Source organism: Schistocerca nitens, chromosome 2 (assembly GCF_023898315.1).
Source record: "Schistocerca nitens isolate TAMUIC-IGC-003100 chromosome 2, iqSchNite1.1, whole genome shotgun sequence".
NCBI classification, from domain to species: Eukaryota; Metazoa; Arthropoda; class Insecta; order Orthoptera; family Acrididae; genus Schistocerca; species Schistocerca nitens.
In genome coordinates this window covers 629807041-629827276 of record NC_064615.1, presented here as the reverse complement: position 1 = coordinate 629827276, position 20236 = coordinate 629807041, and the positions used below count along the sequence as shown (strand labels likewise).

Genomic DNA, 20236 nt, shown 5'->3' with positions numbered 1-20236 from the left:
TATTGAATTCGCTGAAAAAAATGGCTCTAAGCTCTATGGGACTTAACATCTGAGGTCATAAGTCCCCTAGACTTAAAACTACTTAAACCTAACTAACCAAAGGACATTACACACATCCATGCCCGAGGCAGGATTCGAACCTGCGACCGTAGCAGCAGCGCGGTTCCGGACTGAGGCGCCGGCATTCGCTGAACAGACAGCTCAGACATGACTTACGGGGATGAGGAGATGAGCAGAAAATAAAAGTAGTGGGTGGAGGAAAATGGGACTCCGTCGCATGGGAACTACAACTAGCACTCTTCCCGTAATACGTCATTGATGTTCACCTGAAGTCGCGTTCACTTATGGTAATACCTGCCCAAAAGACGCAGAATACAGTATTCTACCCCTCTAAAAGTATTCAGTCCACTGGCTTATATAGTGGAAAACTTATTTCCATTAAATAAAGTGGCTTTCTGTAACAGTAATAACGTCCTGCCTGTCTCAGGCCCAGCGGGGTCCCCGGCGAGTGTCGAACCAAGCACCGGCGTAAAGGCAGCGCGCGCACCGGCTGGCTAGCGTTTAAGCTCGCCTCGTAAAAAGCCGCCGCTTCAGCTTAACGACCGGCGCCCTCGGCCGTAACTTTTCGCGCATCGGCAGACAGCACGAGTTACGCGGGCAGCGCTGCGCGGCTTACGGCCCTCCGCAACAGTCCCGAGCAGTTTTCGTCGGTACGTGTTTTCTTGTTCCACGTTTTTACGAGTCTCCTTATCCTTGCACAGGAGGGCTGTTAGTGACAAAATACGCACAAATTTGAGGTACCTTCCTCTTTTTTCGGTTATTTTACAGAGGTCGAGTGTCCAAGTCTCGCTCCTCTTTTGCGGTTAAGCTTTTTGGCTGTATCAAAAGGTGGCTAATAAGTTAGTAAAGTATGACATAACAGTGAAAATGGAGAATCCGTGATTGCAAAATATTTTTACACAAGTGTTAAAAAAAGTATTCCATGTTTTGAGATGTGGTAGTACGGATCAATACAAGAAAAAAATTCAGTATAGCACTAAAATGCATACCTGTGCGTCTTCACTACTATGGAACACACTTCTTTTATTGAAAGCTGTTCGTCATCACGATCGACCTGCAGATGCAGTAAACGAATGAGGAACGATTGCCCTGTCATTGCCCATGGATACAGCAACCAGTAAACACGTGTTGGTGCTCTTAGTGTAACCCTACGCGTAATGGCGACACAAACGCAGTATGCATTTTGATAAGTTTGTGTAGTTTTATCTTTGCATTTACCAGCATGATCGAAGTCTATTTTTGTTTACGGTGACACTTGAAATCTTTGGTGTAAGCAAGCTTGATGAATGATGTCCAAGCACTACAGAGATGCGTCATCCAGGCCTGCCAGCGCATACGTGATCAACCGCAGTTTTTTTTTTTTTTTTCAGAGAGTGCCCATTTCCCTAAGGCTTACGGCCTACGTGGCGGGGATTGGGCAGAACCCTCGATGACGTCAGAACACAAGGCAACACACTAGTGTTATGAATTCAACGCTATGTAGTAGCCTTCTGCAGTGCCATTACGAGTAGAACGTCACGTACGCTCCCTTGAATCTGCAGTATTTCCCACAGGATTTTACAGAAACTATTCAGTAACAAAATTTGATTTTTACGGTACGTATAGCTTTATATATCAGCTTCATAGTGAAGTGCCCATCATCTCACAAATAGCCATACTTATGGTGATACATTTAAGTAAGAAGGCGCACGAAACTCGAAAAATTTTGCAATGAAAAATACAGATCGCTATGATGTTGCGTTTGCCGAATGTTACAGCGTATGTTGCTGCAAATGAAATTTAGCTAAGGTATTGAATTTTCCTATAGACTCGGCAGGAGGCCTCTGTATCTGTCTTCAGTCGCTAGAAAATGGAATTTATGTAGCAAGTTCACTTACGACATCAACGTCAATATCACTTATGAATTAAAAGATATTTCTAGTAAGAAGATTCACTCCCTCATTCTGTAAAGAGATAGGAACGGAACGACGATACTCCATTTTCTGTAGTTTCCATACGTCAAATATGACTAAGATGTAGAAAGAAAATCCTTTGGTAAGTTTCAGTCCCAGCTGTTCAGTGTTAATGATACACTGGCATACAAGATTCCCCTGGAATTTTAATAGAATTGGCGATTTATTTTCACCTGACTTTTTAAACTTTTGTTCTTCTCAAGTGTCATGAGTGACGACATTCTAGTAACGCTTACGATATGTTCATCTAGATGCAACGTTAACCACAACACAAATTCAAGGACATAATGATTATGGGCGTAAACGGAACGATAGTTTATTATCAAGTTACACAGTAAGGATACAAATATTTTGTTGGCAAATTATTTCTTTAAAATTGCGAGAACAAGGTTTTGCGGTAGTTCTTGTCGGATGCATTGTTTGCTACTAGAAGGGCATACATTCCTGAAATTCCATTTATTCATTGTAAGATAAGGTCCAAGTATTCTAGTCAAACAGAGATAATTGTTTGAAGAGTTTAATACGTTGTATGAGAGTTTTTGATTAGATCCTGATAAATTCCATTAATGCTCGAGAACTTCAGAATCTACATTTGCTTACATATTGAGAAAGGTCGATGCACGCTTGAGAATACCCTGCACCAATTTCCATTCAACTATATCGACAGAGGAAATACTTATAGTTCAACAACTTCTTGTTTTTTTAAATTTTATTTTAAATGAAAACAGCACTAGACAATTTAAACATTTGGATCTGACATCACTAGTGGCAAGAAATTTGCGAGACATGTTTCTGAATTAATTTTGTCAGAACAGAATGACAAAATAGTAATACTTTCTTGCTGTCAGTGTTAACCTTCATTTCTGTTTCACCCTATATCCTCCTTCTAGACGACCTCCGTTTATAATAAGAATGACTAGACTGCTAAATTTCTGGCGTTTCTTCAAAGGCCGTGGCTCGCCGCTCGCTGCACGTTCAGGAAACACAAACTGGTTTATATTGCACTCACCCATCCCAATGCACTATGTTCTGCCAGCTCCATGCGCCTTGCCGCCAGGACACTTACGCATCATGAAATAGGTTTCTGTTGCACACAGCGGGTGGGAACAGCGTTCCACTCTCCCCGCCCCGCTCCACTCGGAGATCTGGAATAAAAGTGTGCCTTACTATGAATGGACACCGTAATAGCTATGGATCACAAGCGCAGGTCGTATGAAATAGCAGGCAGGTTACATTAGAAGCTCTGCTGTTCCACAGTAACGGAACAATGTATTCTCATCTGTTTACTGATTTTTTACTGCATTGTATAGGACGTTTTTAATAGGAAAGAGCTTGCAGTAGAAGAGAGTGATCATAGCTCTTAAGTTATGCGTTTAGAGCGTATGTTTTCTGGACTTTTTTTTCTTGTTTTCGTTCATACTACCACCTCTCAGGTAATTTCTTTAACGCCCTGTTTATTGTTTGTTAACCGGAAACAAACACAAGTTACTCACATAAGCGTGCAGAGGTATGCAGACGTAGCTGAATACGAGAATGAAATATAGCAGAAAATCGATAACAGTAGTACAACGCACCTTCATCCACGCACTGTGCAGTGGTTAGCGGAATGTGTATGTAGATGTATGGCCGGTTTCAGCTGTTCATTGAAGCCGGCTTCAGATCAGACTCGCAGCACTAACGAGGTCGCGATACCGACACTGTACACTGTCATACTAAATGGCTTCTCCCGGCGCTTATAAATACTGTGTCCCACCCAACTATGTCAACTCATATTTTTCCGGAACGAAACAAAACGTGAAAAAAGCAGTTCGCCAGGGGTACACCTATGTCAGGAACACACACAGCGGACAGGAATGCACTGTCCATAAGTGTAAAAAAACGTTAAATGTAAACAAACGTTAAATGTAAACAAACATCACTTTCAACACAAAGTTAAGTTATTTTAAATGGCATACGAGTATGTATTAAAACTAGAGATACAGTTATTGACGGCAGACTTGTTTTCAATTTCTTAAACCACATAGCTTCTCAAATACGTAGACTTTAAAGGATGACAACGGCGCCAAAGTTTCTGCCGTAAAGCGCAGAGCTGCATACATCTACATCTACATCTACATCCATACTCCGCAAGCCACCTGACGGTGTGTGGCGGAGGGTATCTTGAGTACCTCTATCGGTTCTCATTTTTCTATTCTAGTCTCGTATTGTTCGTGGAAAGAAAGATTGCCGGTTTGCCTCTGTGTGGGCTCTAATTTATCTGATTTTATCCTCATGGTCTCTTCGCAAGATAGACGTAGGAGGTACAATATACTATTTGACTCCTCGGTGAAGGTATGTTCTCGAAACTTCAACAAAAGCTCGTACCGAGCTACTGAGCGTCTCTTCTGCAGAGTCTTCCACTGGAGTTTATCTTTCATCTCCGTAACGCTTTCGCGATTACTAAATGATCCTGTAACGAAGCGCGCTGCTCTCCGTTGGATCTTCTCTATCTCCTCTATCAACCCTATCTGGTACGGATCCCACACCGGTGAGCAGTATTCAAGCAGTGGGCGAACAAGTGTACTGTAACCTACTTCCTTTGTTTTCGGATTGCATTTCCTTAGAATCCTTCCAATGAATCTCAGTCTGGCATCTGCTTTACCGACGATTAATTTTACATGGTCATTCCATTTTAAATCACTCCTAATGCCTACTCCCGGATAATTTATGGAATTAACTGCTTCCAGTTGCTGACCAGCTATATTCTAGCTAAATGATAAAGGATCTTTCTTTCTATGTATTCGCAGCACATTACACTTGTCTACATTGAGATTCAATTGCCACTCCCTGCACCATGCGTCAATTCGTTGCAGGTCCTCCAGCATTTCAATACAATTTCCCATTGTTACAACCTCTCGATATACTACAGCATCATCCGCAAAATGCCTCAGTGAACTTCCGATGTCATCCGCAAGGTCATTTATATATATTGTGAATAGCAACGGTCCTACAACACTCCCCTGTGGCACACTTGAAATCACTCTTACTTCGGAAGACTTCTCTCCATTGATAACGACATGCTGCGTTCTGTTATCTAGGAACTCTTCAATCCAATCACACAATTGGTCTGATAGTCCATATACTCTTACATTGTTCATTAAACGACTGTGGGGAACTGTATCAAACTCCTTGCGGAAGTCAAGAAACACAAACTGGCACGCTTCAGGACAGTGCAGGCAACCCGCGTTACGGCACTACACCACTGCCGCAGAAACTGTGGCACCCTTTCCGTTATTTAAAGTATTCGAGCAGGTATAACGTTTAGAGCAGCTGAACCACGCTTGCCATCACTTATTGTACCTCTAGTCCTCAATTCTGTGCACATGTATCACTTTCTTAAAAAGTAAGTTGGTTTTGAAAGTTATGTTTCTTTACATTTGTGGATAGTGCATTCCTACCCACTGTGTCAGCCCCTGACGTGGGTGTATCCCTGGCCAATTGCATTTTTCAGATTTTGTTTCGTTTCGGAAATATATTAGGTGCCAAAGTTAGGTGGTACACCCTGTACATTGAATGAGTGATATAGCATTCACTGACACTTAATGTTAGATCCATGTTACCCTTTTTAGATGTACTTTGCTTGCTCTGTATTGATTTATCTATTTCAGTTGCCCTAGTTTGAAACACAAATGGAAAGTCCAACTAAAATAACTATTAACAACATTTGAACTGAAAGAAGCGGCATCCCATGTTCAGCAGACTGTAGACCCACATCATTTGGAAAAGAACAAATCATGCAAGTGTGCGGTACTTTTAGACTGATGCAGGCCAAAAGTATTTTTGTGATCCACCATGTCGTCAGAAACACACATTATCTACTTCTTCAGTAGTTATTGTTAACATAACAAGTAACATCCGTTGGTTGGGATGTCCCACCGGGTGGGTTCAACCGACTAGCGGAAACGATGTATTTCCTCCGCGCAAATTGGCCGCTTTCCTTACAGATAAATGAGAGATGTTCGTATGTGTGTTTGTGGCGTGTAGGCCGTGCGATGGATGCCTGTACAGTGTAGTGTTATGTTTGCGTTGTATGATGATGATGACGATGATGATGATGATGATGAGAGAAGCGAGAGCTGAAACCCGGTCCCGGCATATGGTCTACTCCTTTCGAAGAGCACCGAGGGCGGAGGTGTCCGAGCTTAACGTCTCCATCCGACGGACGGGTCAACCATCGGCCGCGCACTTCCCTCACTTCATGAGACACTGAGCAAGAGGTTTGGAAATTAATCCTGGGCATTGGCATAAAGACTTACCGGCAAAATACTGGCAGTGAATTTCTTCTATGACTAGGATCTAACCGGCTTACTTCCAAGACGAGCGCCACAACGCAGGTGTGGGTCGTTAGCGACCTAGGCTACGCGGCCAGGCAGTAGAATACATTTCATATTCTAACCGGACATTGCTACTCAGAACCTTTCAGATGTACAATCCCTCCACGTATATCTGTGGCAGGTTTTATGTGAAACCAGGTATGGAAACAATTCCGTATCTCGTCTTTAGAAAATAAGATAACAGGGGAAGTGCCTCCCTGAAGATGGCAATAACCCAGCTGCCGTACTGTCAACAGCTCCCGAACTTATTATTTCTGGTTGCCCCAGTCGAATGTTCAAGTGTTCTTTAGAAAATTCTGCGTCTGATGTCTTGCCTCATCATTGGCTAACTGAGTCTGCGTGCACCAACGAAGGCAAACTGGCTGCCATGTCATTCAGACAGACAGGGTAAACAGTACTCTCTGTCCCCCTTGCATCCTTAGCCCCACAGCACATGCTTCAGTTACATACTCTGACCTGGAACTGCGAATTCTGTAGTGTCGTCCGGACAAAAACTGAGTTTCTATTTCTGCTGCCTTCTCGAACGACTAACATGGGAACAATTCACAGTGCTGCTGTCCTATGTGTAACACCAGAAAGGTTATTAATAGCTGTACTGAAAGCTGTTCTAACAGCATAACTTCCACAAAAGCGCAGTGCCACAAAATCCATCGCCAAGTTTTAAACCCACACATGGACACTAACGTGGCAAATGGAACCAGCAGAAAATGTTGCCGTTTGCTATACACACTTCCGTTTGTATACTTCACAGAACCTACACTTGCTCACAAGATTCACTGTGAAGCATTATTATAATTCATAAGGAATACTGATACGCGTAATTTCTGTGTACAAGAAATAATTGACTACATTATTCGTCATTAAGACTAACTTAAGCTCAAATACGGATAAATGAATACTTATTCGGCAGGCAGGTGGCAAATATAAATACTAAATCATGTTACAATGTTTCTCCAGAACAGCTCCTATTCTGTAGAAGAATTCCTGTTTCAAATGGCCTATAAAATGAAGACTCCATTATGCAGGGACAATAATCTGCGGTGGTATTCCTTCGCCTCCCACAATTCTGGAGGCCAATCCTAACTTTGAATACAGGCACCTTTTGCAGCCACCGTCACCGTGTCAAATACTCGAAGTATAGCCGGAATTAATAATTATTCTCTCTGAACAGGGGTCTTCCAACTACTTGTTGCGTCCATTCCAAGTCGAAGTACTGCACTAGCCGGTCAAAAAGAGGTCCGACACGATACTAGGAGTTAGAATTTTAGTTGCGATCAGTTACTCGAACAACATCGCCAAATGAAAGCAGGTTCGACTTGAATTAAAACGTCTAGGAATACAGCCACAATAACGCTCGATTTTTCTGGCCATCAGAAAAGACACGTTGCAATTCAAAAAATGTCTCTCGTAGATCGCTTCCTAACAAACATATTTTCATTATATAATGGGATCAAATTTTTATACAGAATAATAGCAGTTATATTGTTAGTTAACTGAAACGCTATCGGTGTAGCGAAATTATTTTACAAGAATTACCAAAGGCACGAGTCTGCGCAGAAAGAACTTACATGAATTGCAGTTCGATCAACAGAACAAAAGAAAATGGGAAGAATGCAGCTCGTTTGCACCTTATAATAAAAACTGTATATGCACTGTATCTTAGAACATGGATGCATATATACTTATAATGGCACCGATCAACGTATGAGCAAAATGGTTAACATGATAATTTTTTATACAGATATTACATCGTATTATAATTATTTGGAATCTATGTCTTACACACGGCACTGCCTGTTGGTCCGCGGAAGGTATTTGATTTCCCTCCTTCCATCTACATCTGGGAGAAATTCCCTGATCCGCCACGTGGGGAAGCGCCCTGTATGGGTTAAGGATCTAATGAAATGTTTCATATGGTGTGTCCTCCAATATGGCGCTGAAACGTGTACACTGAGGAAGAAAGACTGACTGAGGCTGGAGGCTTTTGAGATGTGGACATAGCAGAGGATGGTAAGAATAAGTTGGATGGATAAAGTGAAAAATGAAAACAGTTGCTGAACCTAATAAAGAGAAGGAAAGGAAACTGGATTAAACATGTATTAAGAAAAGAGATGGGGTTTGTAAAAACATTCTTAAAGATGTATGTGGAAGGGAAGAAGAGATTTCAGATTCTGGATGATGTGATGGACGACATATTCCAAGATAAAGAAGGTACTCGCTGACACAGTAAAAAAACTGATAATGATGAAATACATACTTCTTTTATTAAACTATATATTGTTATTGTTATATCAACTCATCCGTGGGATGTAGGCCCGGTGTCTCAGTACGTAAGTGTTGGACTAAAAATTAAAAGTTGTTTCTGTCATTTATAATTTTTACCTCCTCTGGGAATGGTTTCGTGTATGTGAAACACCATGTTGCACCGTGGTTCGGGGTCCGCGTCCAGCAGTAGGTCCGCCTATTGCTGTTTCTGTAAGTCAGTTAAAAGGTGAGAGGTAGGCAAGGGCATATCCTCTGAAACGTGAGAATGCCTAGCAAAGCAATGCGGTGTTCAAAACAATCTTCGAGTTACGGACACCTTTACCTCTGTAATGCCATTGTCAGACACAGTTTTTCAATTACTTCTTACATCAGCTAATTCCGTCTTTGTGGTTTCGAGATTGTAAAATGGTACCTAACACAAACGTTTAGTAAGTGATGAATTTGTCAAGTAGATGCAGTAACATGGCCTCCCCATTCACCTGCCTTTAATGTCTTAAATTTTATGGTGACCTTTAAAAACCTCTTAGAAGCACTCATCGATAATATGTGTAGAACCGCGTGCTCCATGATGTGAGCAAATAGAAGGGCAGCCAGGTGTGTTCGCTCAAGTTTGTGATTCTTTGAGGAGGGCTGAAAGATGTGAAAAAATGAGTGGAGGCCGCTGATCACATGTGGTTAACGTAGGTCACCATATTGGAACAAGTGTCTGTTTTTGGACATACATTTGTAGGACGTTCTTATTCTAGTTCTTTTGTATTCTGGCATCCTATCTAACGAAACAACTCTCTTCACAAAGAACTATATTATTGGCGTAGTTAAAGAGAATGGCAACGTATATCATGAGCGAGAATGGAAAAATAATAACAAAGCACGATAAACTTTAAGTACCAGTATTATGATGAGTGAGAGAATGGGCTCAATAAATCTGCAGGCGTGCGAGATCCAGGAAAACGTTGCATGCGTTCAGCACCACGCAAAATCAAAACAACGAGCAGGCGTTCTCAATTACAAACATGACGGTGATCTAGCTAGAAAGCCTGTACGTTCTGGACTGCAAAGGACTAACGACCATAAGATACATGGAACGGACCGAGCATCCACGAGAAAGAGTGCACGCCCCCTTCATACTACTGTAATGCTTCGTGTCTCACTAAGTTCGATATTAACAACAAGTAAAGCTCCAACCCTCCGCCGTGCCTTATGGACGTGTATAGCGGTGAGGACCGTGCATCACGGTGAGAAAGAAGTCTGTGGAGAAGCACAGTCGGGCTTTCCCACAGCCAGCGGTCCACGAATTGCCACACGTAGCGAGGAGGAGAAGGAGGGAGGGAGGGGGAGGGAGGGGGGAGGGAGCGGAGGTGCGCGTGGCCGCGACAGAAGAACGTGGACGTGCCCGTCGCGCATGACGTTGCGGCTGCGGCTGCGGTGTAAACAGAGCCGCGGCTGGGAACGCGATTCCTGCAGCCACCGGCGTTACGCCCCATTAGCGGCGCCTGCCCGAAGCGGTGGCACGCAGCCCGCACCGCACCGTGCTGCACGGAGCGGTGTCGTCCTCCTCCGCTGCCTACTCGGTTTCCCCGACACGGCCGGCCCTACAAGCCCCTCCACGGAAGACCCGGCTCGGATTTCGCGAGGAGGCCACCTAGACATCGCTGCGGCATCCGATACGCACAGGAAGCCGGCCCAGTCCTTGTTCTCTGCTATCACAAGCGGTTTCTGATTTACTGCCGCTCTTCCGGTTATTCAGTTTCTTCCGCACTTTTGTACATTTATATTCCACTTTCGTGGCTTCGTTCGTGGTGGCACTTTGTAAGACATCATTTCCTGGCCACCCATGGGTGTTAGTCCTGTACACTGTTTAGTAGTCAGGGCCAGTATCTTGGCTACAGAGGGAGGAGTATTTTTCAGCGTGGAGCTGATGGGCTGGACGTCTCCTAATCTTCCTAAATCGGATGTGGGCAGAGTGTACATGGCGGACTTACTTACTTTGCGGTATCACGTATTGATAATAATCTACGGGCGTCAAAGTTGGCTACGGAATTGCAAGTTTCCGTCAGATCCCGATAGCGGTTGCATTAGATCTGGCGGACCCAATGGCACACGCCTGCTGAGCCACGGTTCCAGCAGCTCTGTACCACGATTTCCCTCTGCCACTGCGAAATAGAACGGCCAGCGGCAGCCACTCAGTCCACACACCCTTTGGATCCTCTTTGCTACGTGACGCCACGCAGACGCCGCATAGTCGCGACTCCGAAACCATTGATGGTTCAAAATGGTTCAAATGGCTCTGAGCACTATGGGACTGCGGGACATCTGAGGTCATCAGTCCCCTAGACTTAGAACTACTTAAACCTAACTAACCTAAGGACATCACACCATCCATGCCGGAGGCAGGATTCGAACCTGCGACCGTAGCAGCAGCGCGGTTCCGGACTGAAGCGCCTAGAACCGCTCGGCCACAAAGGCCGGCAACCATTGATCGTACTTTAGTTCAGACAGCCTCGTCCTTGTTGACACTGATAACTGAACTCTGTTTCTTACCCCATTATTTGTAATGAGTCTTTGTATGCTCGGACAAATACAAGTTACACCGTGTGATCAAAAGTATCCAAAAACATACGTGTTTCATATTAGGTGCATTGTGCTGCCACCTACTGCCAGTTACTCCATATCAGCGACCTAAGTAGTCATTAGACATCGTCCCGCGGAACTCATGGACTTCGAACATGGTCAGGTGACTGGGTGTCACTTGTGTCGTATGTCTGTACGCGAGATTTCCACACTCCTGAACATCCCTAGGTCCATTGTTTCCGATGTGATAGTGAAGTGGAAACGTGAAGGGACACGTAAAGCACAAAAGCGTACAGACCGACCTCGTTTGTTGACTCACAGATACCGCCGACAGTTGAAGAGGGTCGTAATGTGTAATAGGCAGACATCTATCCAGACCATCACACAGGAATTCCAAACTGCATCAGGATCCAGTGCAAGTACTATGACAGTTAGGCGGGAGGTGAGAAAACTTGGATTTCATGGTCGAGCGGCTGCTCAAAGGCCACACATCACGCCGGTAAAGGCCAAACCGACCGCTCGCTTGGTGTAAGAAGCGTAAATATTGGACGATTTAACAGTGGAAAAACGTTGTGTGGAGTGACGAATCACGATACACAATGTGGCGATCCGATGGTAGAGTGTGGGTATGGGGAATGTCTGGTGAACGTCATCTGCCAACGTGTGTAGTGCCAAAAGTAAAATTCAGAGGCGGTGGTGTTACGATGTGGTCGTGTTTTTCATGGAGGTGGCCTGCACCCTCGATGTTTTGTGTGGCACTATCAAAGCACAGGCCTACACTGATGTTTTAAACACCTTCTTGCTTCCTACTGCTGAAGAGCAATCCGGGGACGGCGATTGCATCTATCAACACGATTGAGCACCTGTTCATAACGCACGGCCTGTGGCGGAGTGGTTACACGACAATAACATTCCTGTAATGCTCTGGCATGCACAGAGTCCTGACCTGAATCGTATAGGACAGCTTTGGGATGTTTTGGAACTCCGACTTCGTGCCAGGCCTCAGCGACCGACATCGATACCTCTCCTCAGTGCAGCACTCCGTGAAGAATGGGCTGCCGTTCCCCAAGAAACCTTCCAGCACCTGACTGAACGTATGCCTGCGAGACTGGAAGCTGACATCAAGGCTAAGGGTGGGTAACACCATTTGAATTCCAGCATTACCGATGGAGGGCGCCACGAACTTGTAAGTCATTTTCAGCCAGGTGTCCGGATACTTTTGATCACACATTGTAGATAAATCTTCTGTTTGTTTTGTTATCTTGTTCAATAATCATTTCTGCTCCTGTCCAGCTTTCCTATGATGACAGTTGCTGCGCCATTTTGTAACCCACTTCTCTTTCCCAGTCTGTCTGAAGTTGTACACAATAAATTTTCACGGTGCCGGCCAGTGTTTCCAATAGCAGGCTTGTGAACACACTCTCAGTGATAGGTGGGCGTGACAACACACCTCGGCAGAAGACGGAGTTGGCTATTCTGTTTCTTGCCGCCATGACGGCGATTTATATTGTTATGGATATATATCTACATTAATCAGTTGTCGGCGACCAAAGATCCATTCTTTCAGTGCTGATGCTTTTGGGGGAAACCGAAATGGCGAGTAGGGCTTTATGGGTCTAGTAGTGTATAACACGCTGGGAATTTGGATCGTATGGGAAGTGAGATCGTACGGCCGAGGCGGTTGAGGCGACCGCTCGCGGTAAGTGGGAGATATGGGTTCGAGTCATGGTCCGGCACAATTTTTCACTTCTTACCATTTATTCATTGCAAGGCCCAAATGTGGCTAATGCCACCGTAAACCTTGAAATAAACGTCTATTCTGTTTAATTTGGTCCAATAAATTTGTTCAGTATCAACCCACCACTAGGGTTACTCATGTGTATTCGCCAGTTATTCTTTTGGAAAACCTGAACCGATTTACTAGTCATTTTTTATCCAACTGAAACTGCACTCCGTCTCCGTTGACCTCGTCGTTTGCGATTCACAGAATTCTAGCAGCGTCGTTAGGAGGGACAGCTCTCGCCCCGAGGTCGGCCAACGCTCCCAAACACTGTCGTTGCAGGTAGTGAAAAATGGTGTAATATTTGTACGTTGGCATTCGCCACTTAAAGTTACTTACGAGGAAAGACTTTGATCGTCTCGCTAAATGCAGTCACTCATACTCAGGAAGAGCGGTGAAACCCTGCCGTTGAATACCCTAAACCAGTCACCATCATCGTCATATGGAATGATGAAGGAAACTCTATTCTTTTAAGCTGGCATTCACTTTTCTGAACTGTTCAAAGCATTGCAGTTTGCAGTTAAATATATCTCTGTTGTTCCTGCATACGTTGACAAGTCATTTGTCCATTTTTCACTAGGTTGTTGTCTCATCGTTTCTTGTATTTAAGTATCCAGGAAAGAACCTGTTTTGTTCATCTACCATCCGTTAGTCTGGTTGCATGTGACGATCACCTGCGCTTCATTTTCTCTGCTCATAATTATATCTTCAAATTCAGTCATTTGCTCGTCTTATTTGTTTACTTTCTTGTCTCTGTCGTCACGATATGCAACCATGCGCAACCCTCCACCAAGTCTTGTCGAATGAGGTGGTGCTGTGGTTAAGACAGTGCACTGGTGTTGTAGAGGACCGGATTAGTTTGCCGATCGGCCATCCTTTTATAAGTTATCTAAATCACTAAAGGCTGATTGGGGGGCAATAGTACCTTTTCTACGTGTTAGTGCCGATATATGTACGAAAATATTTTATCCTGTGACGCCTGTTGCATCATGTGATGCAATAAGGCCAACACTTCTGAAGAAGATATTTTTACAAGTATCGAAACCATAGTCAAGGGATAATAAACCTTTATTTGCAACTGGTTGGCTGACTTTTCAATCTATTCATTTATTCTGAATTAAACAGTTGTTGTTCCGCAGCCAGGTTTAAGATGTTTAATTTCACACCTTTATAAAACTTTTTATTGCTCACAACACCCACAAAATTATGAAAGGAGAAAACTTTATCGCTTACCTTATTTTCGCTGCTCATATTGTAAAACTGTTGCAGGAAGCATTAAATTTTATTACTTCTTTACTACTAACTGTATTTGCAACTCGTTTTGCAGACAGTATTCACACGTACCACAAAATGTACCAACAAAATCAAGTCACTGCACGACATATAGTTCAGGAAGTATGACGTCGTAAACACTGAGCTGCGTGAAAATGAAATTGCAGGGTGAAATTCGCTAGAGATATGGGTGAACGATGAGTACAAACACGTGCGAAATACGTTAAATACATGTGAAATATTTTTGACATGTATGGACACTAGCAAGGCCACGGATAAAAGCTACTCCTAAATCCCTGGAACGATTTCTGCCAAATTTGGTACACACATTAGTTACGATCTGGAAAGAAATACTGCGGGGTAGGAATCACCAGCTTCCTTTTGGTGTAGGGGTGATAACGTGAAGGGGGGAGGAGGAGATGGATAGACAGAGAGGGAGAAGGAATACATGGACAGCGAGAAGCAAGAGGAGGAGTTGGACAGGGACCGGGGGAGGGGGAGGGGAAGGAGATGGACGGAGAGAGGTGGAGGGGAGTTGAAATAATAAAAAATCGGAATAAATACATACCCGTGCATTATTTTAATAGATAATTCTTTAACCGCGGGTTACACTGCTGGGCGGAGCTACTACTACCGTATGCTACCCTGCGATGTATAGAGTGACGTCACGCAAAGTATTTAGGGGAGTATGGTACACTACTGGCCTCAGAATTGCTACACCATGAAGATGACGTGCTACAGACGCGAAATTTAACCGACAGGAAGAAGATGCTGTGATATGCAAATTATTAGCTTTTCAGAGCATTCACACAAGGTTGGCGCCGGTGGCGACACCTACAACGTGCTGACATGAGGAAAGTCTCCAACCGATTTCTCATACACAAACAGCAGTTGACAGGCGTTGCCTGGTGAAAAGTTGTTGTGATGCCACGTGTAAGGAGGAGAAATGTGTACCATTACGTTTCCGACTTTCATAAAGGTCGGATTGTAGCCTATCGCGATTACAGTTTATCGTATCGCGACATTGCTGATCGCATTGGTCGAGATCCAATGACTGTTAGCAGAATATGGAATCGGTGGGTTCAGGAGGGTAATACGGAACGCCGTGCTGGATCACAACGGCCTCAAATGGCTCTGAGCACTATGGGACTTAACATCTCAGGTCATCAGTCCCCTAGAACTTAGAACTACTTAAACCTAACTAACCTAAGGACAGCACACACATCCATACTCGAGGCAGGATTCGAACTTGCGACAGTAGCGGCCGCGCGGTTCCAGACTGAAGCGCCTAGAACCGCTCGGCCACCAGCGTCACAACGGCCTCGTATCACTAGCAGTCGAGATGACAGGCATCTTATCCGCATGACTGTAACGGATCGTACAGCCACATCTCGATCCCTGAATCAACAGATGGGAAAGTTTGCAAGACAACAACCATCTGCACGAACAATTCGACGACGTTTGCAGCAGCATGGACTATCAGCTCGGAGACCACGGCTGCGGTTACCCTTGACGCTGCATCACAGACAGGAGCCTCTGCGATGGTGTACTCAACGACGAACCTGGGTGCACGAATGGCAAAATGTCATTTTTTCGGATAAATCCAGGTTGTGTTTACAGCATCATGATGGTCGCATGCGTGTTTGGCGACATCGCGGTAAACGGACATTGGAAGCGTGTATTCGTCATCGCCATACTGGCGTATCACCCGGCATGGTGGTATGGGGTGCCATTGGTTACACGTCTCGGTCACCTCTTGTTCGCATTGACGGCACTTTGAACAGTGGACGTTACATTTCAGATGTGTTACGACCCGTGGCTCTACCCTTCATGCGATCCCTGCGAAACCCTACATTTCAGCAGGATAATGCACGACCGCATGTTGCAGGTCCTGTACGGGCCTTTGTGGATACAGAAAATATTCGACTGCTGCCCTGGCCAGCACATTCTCCAGATCTCTCACCAATTGAAAACGCCTGGTCAATGGTGGCGGAGCAACTGGCTCGTCACAATACGCCAGTCACTAGTCTTGATGAACTGTGGTATCGTGTTGAAGCTGCATGGGCAGCTGTACGTGTACACGTCATCCAAGCTCTGTTTGACTCAATGCCCAGGCGCATCAAGGCCGTTATTACGGCCAGAAGTGGTTGTTCTGGGTACTGATTTCTCAGGATCTATGCACCTAAATTGCGTGAAAAAGTAATCACATGTTAGTTCTAGTATAATATATTTGTCCAATGATACCCGTTTATCATCTGCACTTCTTCTTGGTGTAGTAATTGTAATGGCCAGTAGTGTATTATACTGTAGCGTTCGGCTGACCTGTGTCTCACACACTCAGCAGCGATTCGGGTATTCGTAATGGGGGCGCCACGCTGACAGTAAGGGTTGCTCCGACGTATCCTACGATGAACATCTTTGCATGACTGAATCGTGTCCCTACTATCTCTGTGAGAATATTGTTAATCCTGCTGAGAACATTTGCATGACACATCAAAGACAAAATAACGACTTGGTTGACAGCAGTTCAATGTAGATCTTTCTAACACTTATGTCATAAAGGCTCATATTTTCTCCCCGAAAATGGCAGAATAATTGCAAGATGAGAGTCCCGATGTTCACTACACTGTAATATAATGAACAACGCCACAAAAGTCCACCTACAAACAAGCTGTATGCCATGTCAAATAAATACATTATCGTTCTTCTCCGCTTTATGCGTCGCAGCAGAATTTACGGCGCGCTGTTAACTGGCTCCTTTCGCACATAATTTGCATAAGGAGGGACGAGACGAGTGGAAATTGGCAAACCTCCAAGCTGTAGTTCGAAGGGAAGAGGTGACAACGCTGCACCGCTATTGAAGCTGCTTGTGATAAAAGTGCCTTCTAATTTTGATTGGTCACAAAGTTGACTGAGGGCCGCGACATAAGGCCGTTTAAACCTACAGAGGAGACCGGTGACCTTTGTAACGGAGTAAATTATAGAAATCAGTGTCTTTGTCACATATTACTTTATTGAAGTTGATGACTGGTTTCCGCTTTGTAGCCGGCATCACATCCAGCTTCGCGCCTGCGTGTCGCTGCAGCGCTCGTTGGATCTGATGATAGGTGCGAAGCCGAAATCGGTCATAAATTTTAACAAAGTAATATACTATATTTAGGTCTGTTCTTCCCCGATGCTCGGTGCCTCCCTTGTGTCATATACTGTAGCTACCAGTCCTCCGCAATCTAAAACGTACAGGCTCTCTAGTCAGATGACTACTGCCTTAGTAATTAAGAAGCCTTCTTCTTTTATATGCTATTCGTTACGTTATTCTAGCAACATTTTCCTAGTTCTCCCTGTTTTTTTGATTCACTCATGGTCACAAATTTAATATCTCCGTTGGCTTGCTTAACCTCATGCCAGTCTTCAATGCTTAACCTATTACTATTACAATTATTTCTTTGGTGATTTCTGTTTTATGTGGTTTAGATACAGAAATGTGTTCTACGCCACTACCTAACGTTTAGTCTCTTAATTCTCGAAGTACTCTCAGATGTAATTAAGACGTAGATGGCTGATTTTCAAAAACAACTAACAACATCTTTATATATACAAAGACAGTAACTTGTTCTCGAAAGAACAGTTATTGTTGATGACCGTGCAGCTTTTCCCTGAAATAAATGATGACTAACTGACAACCTCAGCTGCTGATAGGTGTTGTTGTTATACCTCGATGTGGACAGCTGAAAATGTGTGCCCCGACCGGGACTCGAACCCGGGATCTCCTGCTTACATGGCAGACGCTCTATCCATCTGAGCCACCGAGGACACAGATGAATAGCGCGACTGCAGGGACTTATCCCTTGCACGCTTCCCGTGAGACTCACATTCCCAACTGTCCACAATTCTACATATGTACTGTACCTTATAGACATTTGCCCACCCACTCATTACTCGCGCACGCGCTGGCGATTCCCGTAAGAGTTAGGGCAACCTGTGCGCATTCGCACAGACAAAGGTCAATGGCTGGGTAGCCTTTAACTATATATACAAAGACAGTAACTTGTTCTCGAAAGAACAGTTATTGTTGATGACCGTGCAGCTTTTCCCTGAAATAAATGATGACTAACTGACAACCTCAGCTGCTGATAGGTGTTGTTGTTATACCTCGATGTGGACAGCTGAAAATGTGTGCCCCGACCGGGACTCGAACCCGGGATCTCCTGCTTACATGGCAGACGCTCTATCCATCTGAGCCACCGAGGACACAGATGAATAGCGCGACTGCAGGGACTTATCCCTTGCACGCTTCCCGTGAGACTCACATTCCCAACTGTCCACAATTCTACATATGTACTGTACCTTATAGACATTTGCCCACCCACTCATTACTCGCGCACGCGCTGGCGATTCCCGTAAGAGTTAGGGCAACCTGTGCGCATTCGCACAGACAAAGGTCAATGGCTGGGTAGCCTTTAACTATATATACAAAGACAGTAACTTGTTCTCGAAAGAACAGTTATTGTTGATGACCGTGCAGCTTTTCCCTGAAATAAATGATGACTAACTGACAACCTCAGCTGCTGATAGGTGTTGTTGTTATACCTCGATGTGGACAGCTGAAAATGTGTGCCCCGACCGGGACTCGAACCCGGGATCTCCTGCTTACATGGCAGACACTCTATCCATCTGAGCCACCGAGGACACAGATGAATAGCGCGACTGCAGGGACTTATCCCTTGCACGCTTCCCGTGAGACTCACATTCCCAACTGTCCACAATTCTACATATGTACTGTACCTTATAGACATTTGCCCACCCACTCATTACTCGCGCACGCGCTGGCGATTCCCGTAAGAGTTAGGGCAACCTGTGCGCATTCGCACAGACAAAGGTCAATGGCTGGGTAGCCTTTAACTATATATACAAAGACAGTAACTTGTTCTCGAAAGAACAGTTATTGTTGATGACCGTGCAGCTTTTCCCTGAAATAAATGATGACTAACTGACAACCTCAGCTGCTGATAGGTGTTGTTGTTATACCTATCAGCAGCTGAGGTTGTCAGTTAGTCATCATTTATTTCAGGGAAAAGCTGCACGGTCATCAACAATAACTGTTCTTTCGAGAACAAGTTACTGTCTTTGTATATATAGTTAAAGGCTACCCAGCCATTGACCTTTGTCTGTGCGAATGCGCACAGGTTGCCCTAACTCTTACGGGAATCGCCAGCGCGTGCGCGAGTAATGAGTGGGTGGGCAAAAGTCTATAAGGTACAGTACATATGTAGAATTGTGGACAGTTGGGAATGTGAGTCTCACGGGAAGCGTGCAAGGGATAAGTCCCTGCAGTCGCGCTATTCATCTGTGTCCTCGGTGGCTCAGATGGATAGAGCGTCTGCCATGTAAGCAGGAGATCCCGGGTTCGAGTCCCGGTCGGGGCACACATTTTCAGCTGTCCACATCGAGGTATAACAACAACACCTATCAGCAGCTGAGGTTGTCAGTTAGTCATCATTTATAACATCTTTATAGTCTCTAAGGATATCTCAAGCATTAGGAAACAAAGCATTAGCCAGAAACATGTCTTCTACTATTATGTGACTCCCACGAAACAGAAATAATCAAAGAAGTAAAAACCAGCCATCAAAGTTTGCATTTTATGATTATGATTATGATTATGATTATTATTATTATAACAGGAAACACAGCAAATGAGTTTCCTACGCTCGATTTCGTATTTTATTGCTAGCCGGACGCTTTGCAAGCGTCTAGTACTGCATAGTGTATCAGTGGATAATTCGTGCAGATCCCGGAAATTGGTTATTTTATCAATACCAGTTATTTTCAGGTGCCCACTAAGATCTTGTGGCACTGCTTCCTCCGTGCCGGAAACCAATCGAACAACGTCCACTGGCTTACGGCAGAGTCGCTGTAATTTGATTTTCAAGTCCTCGCATCTGTCAAGTTTTTCCAATTATTTC

General features: G+C 44.4%; 1 protein-coding gene across 1 annotated transcript in view; it reads left to right on the top strand.

The window, feature by feature from the left end:
* The window catches only part of LOC126236735 (ankyrin repeat domain-containing protein 6-like), a 726845-nt gene that overhangs the window by 564872 nt on the left and 141737 nt on the right, over positions 1 to 20236 (top strand). The gene's annotated exons all lie outside the window — the stretch shown is intronic.